Source organism: Haliotis rufescens, unplaced genomic scaffold (genome assembly GCF_023055435.1).
Source record: "Haliotis rufescens isolate VD_foot unplaced genomic scaffold, xgHalRufe1.0.p SCAF_20, whole genome shotgun sequence".
In the NCBI taxonomy this organism is placed as follows: Eukaryota; Metazoa; Mollusca; class Gastropoda; order Lepetellida; family Haliotidae; genus Haliotis; species Haliotis rufescens.
In genome coordinates, this window is record NW_025963891.1 from 14,520,803 (window position 1) to 14,533,671 (window position 12,869).

The following is a 12,869-nucleotide window of genomic DNA, read 5'->3' on the forward strand; positions in this document are numbered from 1 at the left end:
TCGGATTGTGATTTCTAATCATGCAGCCTCGAAAACTTTAAAACGGGGTATTCCGAACGATTTCTACGGGCTTAACGACTGAATCTATACAATCTAGACCATATATTAGCCATTCGATAATGTTCATTTGTTCAGGTTTCCAATTTTTAAGCGAGAATTTGTCAAAATATGTTTTGAAGCGTAGTCGCCAATTTGAAATTAATGCCGTAAAGCATGAGAAAGCTGCCTTCTGATTGGCTAATATCAACTTCTTGTCAGTAATTCCATTGGTCGGTCAGAGTTTGCGAAAGGTCGGTCTGACGTGACCCGTAATGGGATGTCCTCAGATCTTTGTTTAGCGGCAGCGAGAACTAAGATCTGATTTTAATGAGATTGGCACCATGCAAACCAGCACGTAGGCGCACACAATGAAGGTATTTAGCTGTAATAATAATAGCAGCAGTGCCAAGCCTGACATAAAGGCATTTAGTTCTGATCACTAAATGCTATTAAAAACCTTGAGTGGCAATGCAAAGGATTTAACACACAGTAATAACCATATTAGGCAAGATAACTGCTGTATAAGATGGTTTAGAAGAAGGGAGTGGCACCCTTGGACATAGATCACTTTAGGAGGCCACTCACCCACTTATAAACGACATCTTTATCTTGAAAACAAGCCATCATCCAAGAATTTGCAATGTCAGGGTGACACCATATCTGTTGAAAATGTATGATGTTGAATTGATGGCACATGTCGGCCCGCTCATCGTCATTCTTTCCACAACACATAAACCTTATGGTATAATGAGTTTACATACATTTACTCATCTTAATAATCCCTTTGCTGTGCCTTTGGCCTTCACATAGCCCACACTGAATATGCCTGTTCGAAAACAGGTACTTGATGTTACAAGGGAACCCTGCAAACAGGTACTTGATGATAGTTAGGAAGTTTCTGGATGTGACAGATTCTACAAGGCTGGCTGTACCTGTATAAGGGAGACAAGTGGGCGATTTCAGACCTTTTTTCGACCTGACTTGCATTTTATGTATTGTTATTTGAGAACATTGAATTCCTGCTTGCTTCCAACCCTATTCTGACCCGTGAAGATTCCGGGTAGTATAGGTCTTCAGCAACCCATGCTTGTCGTAAAAGGTGACTATGCTTGTTGTAAAAGGTGACTATGCTTGTTGTAAAAGGTGACTAATGGGATCAGGTGGTCTGGCTCGCTGACTTGGTTGATACATGTCATCGTATCCCAATTGCATAGAGGGGCGGTCGGGTAGCCTTGTGGTTAAAGCGTTCGCTCGTCTTGCCGAAGATGCTGGTTCGATTCCTGACATGGGTGGAGCCCAGTTCTGGTTGACTTGGTTGATGCATGTCATTGATCTCAATTGCGTGGATCGATGCTCATGATATTAATCACTGGATTGTCTGGTCCAGACTCGATTATTTACAGACCGCCGTCATATAGCTGGAACATTGCTGAGTGCGGCTTTAAACAACCAACCAACCAACACTATTCTGGATTCAAGAACGGCGACAGTCCTGTTTCAAAACTTTCGATGGTGACGAAGTGTTGGACAGTTGTGAGTGTATTGTCATTAATAATGGGCCTGTTGCTTATTACTGCTGCTATTTTGATACCCATGGTATTGCCCGTGTACCTACAACTGCCTGTTTAAATATAATTTATTGATTTTTCTTCTATCTTGTGTGGTCATTTACTGATTTCACTGTAACAGGCGACTAACGATATTGGGCGGTCAGGCTCACTGACTTGCTTGATGCATGTCATCATATTCCAATTGCCTAGATTGATGCTCATGATGTCAATCACTCGATTGTCTGGTCCAGATTCGAATATTTACAGATTGCCATCATATAGCTGGAATATTGCTGAGTGCGGCATTAACATGATTAAACAACAAACAAACAAACAAAGCATTGGACTTGTCACCAGAGGCCTGTGCATGTCACCGGATGAATTGGGTATCACTTACAAACGGATTTCACAACTAACGTACCAATTTATGGGTTAATGTTTGTATTTCAACTAGGAAATTACCTCGTAACACTGCTAATTCAATGTGTAATGTGGTCTGTTGATGCGAGAGAAAAGTTTGATCTCAAGGTAATATTCTTTTAAGCTTTACAGAATATGGTTTTGGTAACAAACATTCCTGTAAGGTACCAACAGTGCCATTATGTCACTTGGCAACCACTTGGTCCAGGAATCTGGCATTCTGCATACTGTAGCTAACAGTGTCAGCCACACCATGACGATGCCAGTGAAGTCCTCCCTCAGGGAACACACTGTCCTCACAGCCATCTGCTCCAGTTTGTTTTTGCACAAGGAAAGTGATAAGAATCAATAGCAATATCCATTTGCACAACAGGTACACATGGAAACATATTGCATATTTACAGGCATTGGAAGCATCTGAGCAGCTGTTACAATAGTTCGTGTATATGATTTCCTACCAAACACACATAATGGAAGTCATTGTTTGTACTTATATTTCTCATTATTTTTATAATGTTCATGATAGTTTGGAAAAATATTCCGTTTTATATCAATCCAGGGTACTAAGCATGCTAAGGCCTTATGATAATATTGATATACAGTAGAACACGGATATAACGAACACGGATATAGCGAAAAAACGGATACAACGAACTGTTAAAAAATCCCCGATTTATCTCCTATATGCTATCATATAAAATTTACGTATATAACGAACTCTCTATAGCGAACTAACGGATACAGCGAACTGATACCTGATCACCGACAAGCCCATTTATCACTTATTAGCGACGTGTATAGCGAACTGAGAAATCTCACTCAGTGTCAAGTGTCACTGACAATTGGCTGTATGCAATCAGCGGCGAATCAAAACAATGGCGGCGAATCAATACAATCAGTGGTGACGGATCAACCTTGTTAAATTTGCATTGTGTTAATCTTACCTGTACATGTAATCTTGTCTGTAAAACAAACAGTTTTTGACAGTTTGGCGGGTCTGAACGATGCCGTTTCAAGAACGCAGTCAGCGAAACGAGGCCAAAGTAAAATCACAGACTACACATTTCGTATGTAAATCGAAAAATGATAAATATGTTTAAATTTTGTACATGTATTTGATAACAATCGTCAGAAAATGTTATGAATTTAATGTTATTAAATGAATGTTGTAAATTGATATCAGCTAATACAAATCAATGTTGCAGTTATGTGTGTATTGTGTTTTGTCTTATCCAAGATGGCGGACGTTTCCGAGCGAAAACGTGTATAACGAACAACGGATATAACGAACTGATTTCTCTGGTCCCTTGTTGTTCGTTATATCCGTGTTCTACTGTAGCTAAAACACCATTCCGCGGTTTTGGTGTTTGGCTTTTCCCAAGCTCAATGTTTTACATTTTCAACCCAAACCTTGGAGTTGTGTTTTAACTACCGTATTCGACGTAATAAGCGCCCCACTCTAATAAGCTCCCACGGCGATATTTGCTAATAAATTGGCAAGTGAACAATCCCAATTAGCACCCCTTTCGATTGATCAATGTACACAAGACTTATTTATTCGTGTATAATATGCACTTGTGTGTAATATGCACCCTTAATTATGGGCAATTAAATTCTGGAAAAATATATCTGTCGTATATAAACAGTTCAGACCGTCAGCATAAACTGCGAAATTTATCTTCAACTGTTTTTTCCACCAAAATAATATTCTAATAAGAGCCCCGTATTTCTAATTTTGAGAGCGCCCTGGGCGCTTATTACGTCGAATACGGTAACTTGTGAACTGTCTAAATGCATTAGATACCTGAAAGAATTAGAGAACATCATGATATCTTATAGTGAAACAATACACTAGTTGCAGTATAAAACAAATTTGATGGAAGTGAGCGAGAGAGACCATGTGCAACATGCAGACATGACATGTAAGATTGAACACCCTTTCAACACCTGCCCCAGGGCCTCATTTGGAGAACAGTGGGATGCAATAAGTGTTATGATTGTGTGAGGATGCAAGTTCGATTCACGTCATGGAATTTTCAAGTGAAAAAGCTTCGACTTTTAACAAGTCAAAATCAACATCAGCTGCATATTTAAAGGCTGTTTACACAATTCAACTATATAGGCAAAAGTGGCAGAAGGTTAATGATATCTGGTTTATGTTTTACACGAATATGAGGTAATGAATACGAATAATTATTATTTTTTCCTTAATGCCTCTCGCAAAAAAGTACTGAAGTACACAAGTTTGTCATCTTAATACACGGGGCGGTCGGGTAGGCTAGTGATTAAAGCGTTCGCTCATCACGCCGAAGACCCGGGTTCGATTCCTGACATGGGTACAATGTGTGAAGCCCATTTCTGGTGTCCCCTGCCGTGATATTGCTGGAATATTGCTAAAAGCAGCGTAAAACCATACTCACTCACTCACTCACTCATCTTAATACACTTTCTTGTAATGAAAAATGTTTATTGTATATGTGGCTTTATGTTTTAATTGGGCGGTCGGGTAGCCTAGTGGTTAAAGCGTTCGCTAGTTACTCTGAACACCGGGGTTCGATTCCCCACATGGTACAGTATGTGCAGCCCATTTCTTGTGTCCCCTGCCGTGATACTGCTGGAATATTGCTCAAAAGCGACATAAACCCATACTCACTATGTTTAATTAAGTTAATTGATTTTATTTAAAAATTTTAGTCAATATTCTTCACATTAATTTTGCCAAAGTCGTCTGTGAACTGATCAGAAGATCGCAATTACTGCGTATTGTTTACAGGAACCATAAAGAGATTACAGCTATTGGCACCTTGAAAAAATCCTTGTTTGTCAGAGAAGTAAAACGTCCTACCGGCAGTAATACACACAGTCAAGACTGTTGGAGGCATTCATGTCACTGTCGCTGATTGGTTGGTTTCAATCGTTGACTCATCTAACTGTTCCGGTGAAGTTATTGACATAAACAAAGAATGAAGCCAATAATATAAACAACAGGATTATGGCTGATTAGGGTCTTTGATGATGGTAAACTGGGGGGGGAGGGGTTGGTCATGGTTGATTGGCGGTTGGAATCTTTTGATGTTGATGTACAAGAAGCCATCAAGTTGTTCATCCATAAATTCTTATCCTTACTTACTACTCCAACTTCTAAATGCCTATCAAAGAAGTTGTTCCATACTTATAAATAATGAATGTATTATTCCTGGTAAAATAAATAGTTTCAGATATAATTTCAGCCCAATTTTCTTTCAATCGTTGCATTAAAATCAGTTATCTGTATCTGAGTGGGGTAGTCATGTTAAACTGCGGCATGGTATCTCAGTGGGCCCGGCTAGCTCTATTAAATCGGTATATAAGTCCTGACAAGTACAAGCAGCCACACACACACACACAAGTACAAGCAGCCACACACACATGCACACACGCACACATGTTGCTATATGATTGCAATAATTTTTACCACGATGTTAAACCCCATTTCACCTCACCTTATTACCTTGTCATAGATCTCTTAACACAACTGATTTTGTGGGCTGTTATTCGTGAGGATATAGTTGTCAATCCATCCGTATTACGTTTCCATAGCATGACTTGAAAACTGTGCAAAATGTTTCATCCAAACTTGGTACATGTATTAACCAGGGGCTGAAGTGTTGCCTTTTGCTATTAGTGATTTTTAGAATTTATACTTTTTCCATTTCCATGGCCACAAGTTTGATTTTGTCTGTTCATTGTTGTGTGTTTGTCCGGCCAAGGTTGTCAATTGGTGCCTTTTGCATTTTGAGGATTTTCATAATTTTTATTTTTTTCGCTTGCATGGCAACAAGTTTGACTTTAATTGTGTTCATATTGGTGTTTACCTGACATAGAAATACCAAGTTTCGAATCCTCATTCCATGGTATTGTTTTGACATCTCAATAACTACTCTCAATGTATATGGACAGACAGATTAGATAGAAACTCTCTCATCAAGTTGGACTCACTGTAACAGTCAGATGACTGTTCTTTCAAATTTGTAGGGGCCGGACATTTGTCATTTTCTGATGACGTCTGTCTTTTTTTAAAACTGCTGTAAATTGCCGAGGGGAATTGAGATTTAAGTGCTTCTTATTCCCTGCCATGAAGTGGGGCGTGGGATATAGGAACGGAATTCGTTTGTTTTTCCTTCCTACTTTGCGTCCATCCGTCAGCTTGTCCGATACTTGTCAATTGGTGCCATTAATTATTTATGCCCTTGCTCCATGCTTTTCAAATTTCTGCATAGTGTCTGCAATTGGGACAGCTTTTCTCAGAAACTACTGAAGTTACAAGCATGAAACTTTACATAATCATCTATGAGGAACTTGTCAAGACTGGGTTCGAAAATTGGTCCCGTAAATGATTTTTTTCAAGAGTTACTTCCCTTGCTACATGTTTTTAGATTTTGAGCATTCATAGTTACGGCCCTTGACCATGTTATTTTACAAAGTGCAAACTGTCTGCAATGGGGACAAGTTTTTTCAAATACTACTGAAGTTAGCTTATCTGAGAGATACATATCAGGACTGAGTTCAAGAAATGGTGCCATAAATTATTTTTTTCAATGGAAGTGGCCTCTTGTATGTATTAATTTCGCATTTAATCAATTTTTCTGAAGATGTAAAGCGATAGTTTATATTTATCTGCTTTGAAGATTGTCATGTTTCTTAGGCACTGCAATTCAATATGCAGAGTTGCTGCTCTTTGGCATGCCAGGATCTTATGGTCGCGGCATCAAATCCTGAGTTGACCTGACCATGTTTCTAGGTTTGTAAGCATGATACCTATGCTCATGGGTTTCACCAAAGTGGTAATCTTTCTTTCCTCCCACATTAAGCTGACGCGCCATGATATTACTGAAATACTGTTCAATGTAGCATCACTCACTCATTCACTCACTCACTCACCTACTCACTCACTCACTCATATCATATGGATATTGCTGAAAATAGTTAACAGATTTATGAGAAGCAGAAAAGGAATGTTCTGAAATTTTTAGTCTTGGTACATTCCCAAATTGAAACAATATGTTAACCCAGAAATCTGTACAATTTAGTGTGAAACCTACAAATAACCTACATATGGTATACAATCAACAACTGTATTATAAAATTAACTAGGTTTACAAATCAATACAACTTACTGCACAGCAGTTACACAATAAAGTGGTAGTACAATATTCAATGGCAGTATAAAATGTGAGAGGAAATGACATTGACAAGAGTAATAATCACCTTGCTGCAACAGTGGTCAAGCTTCCGAGATAGGCCAAGGCTGGGAATCCTGGGTGATAAGTGATCTTTACACGAAAGCTGATCTTGATGTAATGTGAGATGAAATGTGAGATGAAACAGGAAGGCACCCCTCCACTTATATAGTCTAACCGGCTTCCAGCACTTTCCACACAGCTCTAGACCAGTCCAGTATCACAAGAACATTACAAAATATTCCATGTTTCTATAGCACTTGACATCCTTCCATGCTATTCCTAAAGTTTACAGATAATTCAAGCATCTATATATAATAACTTCCTCACCACTGCTTACATTAAGCAGTACTACATTCCTGACAACTAATCATTGTTCAAATACAATGCAATGGACTTCTACTGAATCTCAGCAGTAACAATGTAATACAGTTACAATCATTGTTTTACAATAAATGACACTGCCATATAAGTCATATTTCACATTTGTGAAACGATGGGTTAGAGGATCTAAAAACCATTGATAGCAGATGTTGTGGAGAGGTATTAAGCACTCATTGATTTGGTTTCATAGTACACTTCATGTGAAGCACCATACTTTGCAGAAATCGCTATTAATAGATCATTAATAAACAGGGCATTCACTGAACGTGCAGAATCTACATGTGGTACTTGCAATCATGACCGGTGAAGATCCAGGGTAGAATAGGTCTTCAGCAACCCATGCTTGCTGTAAAAGGTGACAAACGGGAACGGGTGGTCAGTCTTGCTGACTTGGTTGATGCGTGTCATCGTATCCCAATTGCGTGGATCAATGCTCATGATGTCAATCACTGCATAGTCTGGTCCAGATTTGATTATTTACAGGCCACCATCATATTGCTAGAATATTGCTGAATATGGCGTTAAACAACAAACAAACGAACTTGCAATCGTTAGTTTGACATTTTCATTCATTGGAGCAAGACACTGTTTAATTTGTACCTGGCACCAATAATCGTTGTCTTCATACATTGAAGAGTGTTCTTGTTCATATCGATATTCATCCCTGCATTCGAAGGCATGCCTTGTTTCATGCATTTCATCAGAAGATAATCACATTTAGTTCCCCAGTAATATCATTGTAATTGATTTAAATTTAAACGACTGATATTAATAATATGAATAATATTAATAATAATAGTAATATTAATAATAATAGTCATAGTAATAATAGTTATATGTAGACTGTATCCAGTTCGTGATAACTGCTCAAAGAACAGCTCTGGTTCAGTGGTATATGTGCCTGAGGAAGAGAGTCGTTAGCCGAGTCTTAAGGAAGACTAAACCCTGATCACTGTGTAGCAGAACCTTACCTGAGCATGCTGATAGCGAAATTACTCACTTGACAATGTCTTGTACCTCAATACAAACCAATGGAAGTAAAATCAAAGAGAAAACACTGCAATTGGAATACTATGACATGCGATCAACCAAGTCACCATGCCTGGCCACCTGATCCATTTTGTCACCTCTTAAGACAAGCATGGGTTGCTTGGGACCTACTCTAAATTCCCACAGGCCAAACTCACTCTGGAACACACTCACTCACTCACTCTGAAGATTGGAGAGAAACATGTATATCACCTCTGAAGTTGGATCCTGTGTTGTCATAGCAGCACACAGAATTTCCCAGGGATTGATTAAGTCCTCAGTGGGAATGTCATTTTGATTTGGTAGTGAGGATTGTTCTGACTACCAGAATGAATAACACAACAATCTTGCAAAACTTGCCACCTCAGGTGGAACTCTGATGTATAAGTCCAGCGATCAATACCACATGGTGCATTATGGGACTTCGAGGGAAAGATCAGCTGAGATCTCTTCACTCCTGACTTTTCACAATGAACGAGTGGCAGCTGGTGTCGACAGGTTCCCTGGAGTTAAGTGTATAGACTGCATCACCTACACTGATGCCTCGTGTCCACAACCTCCAGGGCAGCCTGAAGACATTACTCACCAACAGGTAGCTGCCATGTGTTGTGAGGCTGTCCACTCATTTATATCACAGACTGTCCCAGTGTATTGTAAACAAGATCTGCACTTCTATTGCTTCTCACATTGTCTTAATGCATTGGGCTTTCAAAGCTTTGAATGATGACATGAGAATGTTATTAAGCAGAATACAGACTTGCAGATGGAATAAGTTGTCATCTACAACCCCTGATATAAAAGTGTGTCATCTACTACCCCTGATATAAATGTGTGTCATCTAAAACCCCTGATATAAAAGTGTGTCATCTACAACCCCTGATATAAAAGTGTGTCACCTACAACCCCTGATATAAATGTGTGTCATCTACAACCCCTGATATAAAAGTGTGTCATCTACAACCCCTGATATAAAAGTGTGTCATTTATAACCCCTGATATCAAAGTATGTCATCTACAACCCCTGATATAAATGTGTGTCATCTACAACCCCTGATATAAAAGTGTGTCATCTACAACCCCTGATATGAATGTGTGTCACCTACAACCCCTGATATAAAAGTGTGTCACCTTCAACCCCTGATATAAATGTGTGTCATCTACAACCCCTGATATGAAAAAGTGTCATTTATAACCCCTGATATCAAAGTGTGTCATCTACAACCCCTGATATAAAAGTGTGTCATTACCACCCCTGATATAAATGTGTGTCATCTACCACCCCTGATATAAAAGTGTGTCACCTCCAACCCCTGATATAAAAGTGTGTCACCTTCAACCCCTGATATAAAAGTGTGTCACCTTCAACCCCTGATATAAAAGTGTGTCACCTTCAACCCCTGATATAAAAGTGTGTCATTACCACCCCTGATATAAATGTGTGTCATCTACAACCCCTGATATAAAAGTGTGTCATTACCACCCCTGATATAAATGTGTGTCATCTACCACCCCTGATATAAAAATGTGTCACCTTCAACCCCTGATATAAATGTGTGTCATCTACTACCCCTGATATCAAAGTGTGTCATTACCACCCCTGATATAAATGTGTGTCATCTACTACCCCTGATATAAAAATGTGTCACCTTCAACCCCTGATATAAATGTGTCATTACCACCCCTGATATAAAAGTGTGTCATTATGAGCCCTGATATAAATGTGTCACCTACAACCCCTGATATAAAAATGTGTCACCTTCAAACCCTGAGATAAATGTGTGTCATTACTACCCCTGATATCAAAGTGTGTCACCTACAACCCCTGATATAAAAATGTGTCACCTTCAACCCCTGATATCAAAGTGTGTCATCTACAATCCCTGATATAAATGTGTGTCATCTACTACCCCTGATATAAAAGTGTGTCACCTACAACCCCTGATATCAAAGTGTGTCATCTACAATCCCTGATATAAATGTGTGTCACCTACAACCCCTGATATCAAAGTGTGTTATCTACAATCCCTGATATAAATGTGTGTCATCTACTACCCCTGATATAAAAGTGTGTCATCTACAACCCCTGATATAAAAGTGTGTCATCTACAACCCCTGATATAAATGTGTGTCACCTACAACCCCTGATATAAAAATGTGTCACCTTCAACCCCTGATATAAAAGTGTGTCATTACCACCCCTGATATAAAAGTGTGTCATCTACAACCCCTGATATAAAAGTGTGTCATCTACAATCCCTGATATAAATGTGTGTCACCTACAACCCCTGATATCAAAGTGTGTCATCTACAATCCCTGATATAAATGTGTGTCATCTACTACCCCTGATATAAAAGTGTGTCATCTACAACCCCTGATATAAAAGTGTGTCATCTACAACCCCTGATATAAATGTGTGTCACCTACAACCCCTGATATAAAAATGTGTCACCTTCAACCCCTGAGATAAAAGTGTGTCATTACCACCCCTGATATAAAAGTGTGTCATCTACAACCCCTGATATAAAAGTGTGTCATCTACTACCCCTGATATAAATACGTCATTACCACCCCTGATATAAAAGTGTGTCATTATGAGCCCTGATATAAATGTGTGTCACCTACAACCCCTGATATAAAAGTGTCATTATGAGCCCTGATATAAATGTGTGTCATTACCACCCCTGATATAAAAGTGTGTCATCTACAATCCCTGATATAAATGTGTGTCATCTACAACCCCTGATATAAATGTGTGTCATCTACAACCCCTGATATAAATGTGTGTCATCTACAACCCCTGATATAAAAGTGTGTCACCTACTACCCCTGATATAAAAGTGTGTCATCTACAACCCCTGATATAAAAGTGTGTCATCTACAACCCCTGATATAAAAGTGTGTCCTGTGCCACCCCTGGGTGCCTTTGTACAAAACAACCTTTATGAGCACTACGATGATCGGAAGCCTATGTTAAAGAAGGGAATTACGATCACCTTAGTGCTAAGATCACTTTGTATGACACCTTGATATATATGTTGTCTGGCGATACTGCGCCTGTGTTTCTGGGGAATCCATTGGCAACATTTAATGTGTCTGTATGGAAACACTGAATTTGCAGGTTAGAAAACTCCAGAAGATGTACTTTCACTTGATGAAATTACAATTATTTGAAGAATTGCTTAGTGGGATATTATTCAGTTTGGGTTAAATATCTGTACAAACAAATTTCTACAAGAATCATGATACGTATCATATTGTCACCTATGTATCATGATACGTATCATATTGCAAAACAGGCAATACTATCATGATATGTTGTCATGAAAACGGTTATCATGACACTGGTGGCTCTTGTTAATAGTGGGACTCAACACGTTTCACGTTTTCGTAATGTTTTACCTTGTTTGTGTTTTGACCATGCTGTTAAGTTCTTGTAGAACATCACATCTCTGAACTTTGGCATATATTTTTCTCATTATGATTTTAATGTCATTACCATTTGGCACACAAAATATGAGGTATTGGTCACTTTGTCTTGATCTACTTATGCAATACGAGGCATTGGTAATTTTGTCTTGATCTGGATAGGGAAAATATAAGCCATTGGTAATTTTGTCTTGATCTGGATAGGGTAAATATGAGGTATTGGTCACATTGTCTTGATCTACATAGGGAAAATGAGGCATTGGTTATTTTGTCTTGATCTGGATAGGGTAAATATGAGGTATTGGTCACATTGTCTTAATATACATAGGGAAAATAAGGCATTGGTCATTTTGTCTTCATTAACGTAGGGAAAATGAGGCATTGGTCATTTTGTCTTGATCTACAAAGGGAAAATATGAGGCATTGGTCATTTTGTTTTGATCTACATAGGGAAAATATGAGGCACTGGTTACTTTGTCTTCATTAACGTAGGGACAATAAGGCATTGGACATTTTGTCTTCATCTACATAGGGAAAATATGAGGCACTGTTACTTAGCTTTGATCTACATAGGGAAAATATGAGGCATTGGTCACTTTGTCTTCATTAACGTAGGGAAAATAAGGCATTGGTAATTTTGACTTCATTAACGTAGGGAAAATGAGGCATTGGTCATTTTTTTTTATCTACATAGGGAAAATATGAGGCATTGGTCATTTTGTCTTCATCTACATAGGGAAAATATAAGGCTTTGGTCACATTGTCTTGATCTACATAGGGACAGTATGAGGCATTGGTCAC

General features: G+C 38.7%; 1 protein-coding gene across 1 annotated transcript in view; it reads left to right on the top strand.

The window, feature by feature from the left end:
- Positions 1–12,869, top strand: part of LOC124132177 (bifunctional 3'-phosphoadenosine 5'-phosphosulfate synthase-like) — a 61,697-nt gene that overhangs the window by 1,207 nt on the left and 47,621 nt on the right. The window lies entirely within an intron of this gene.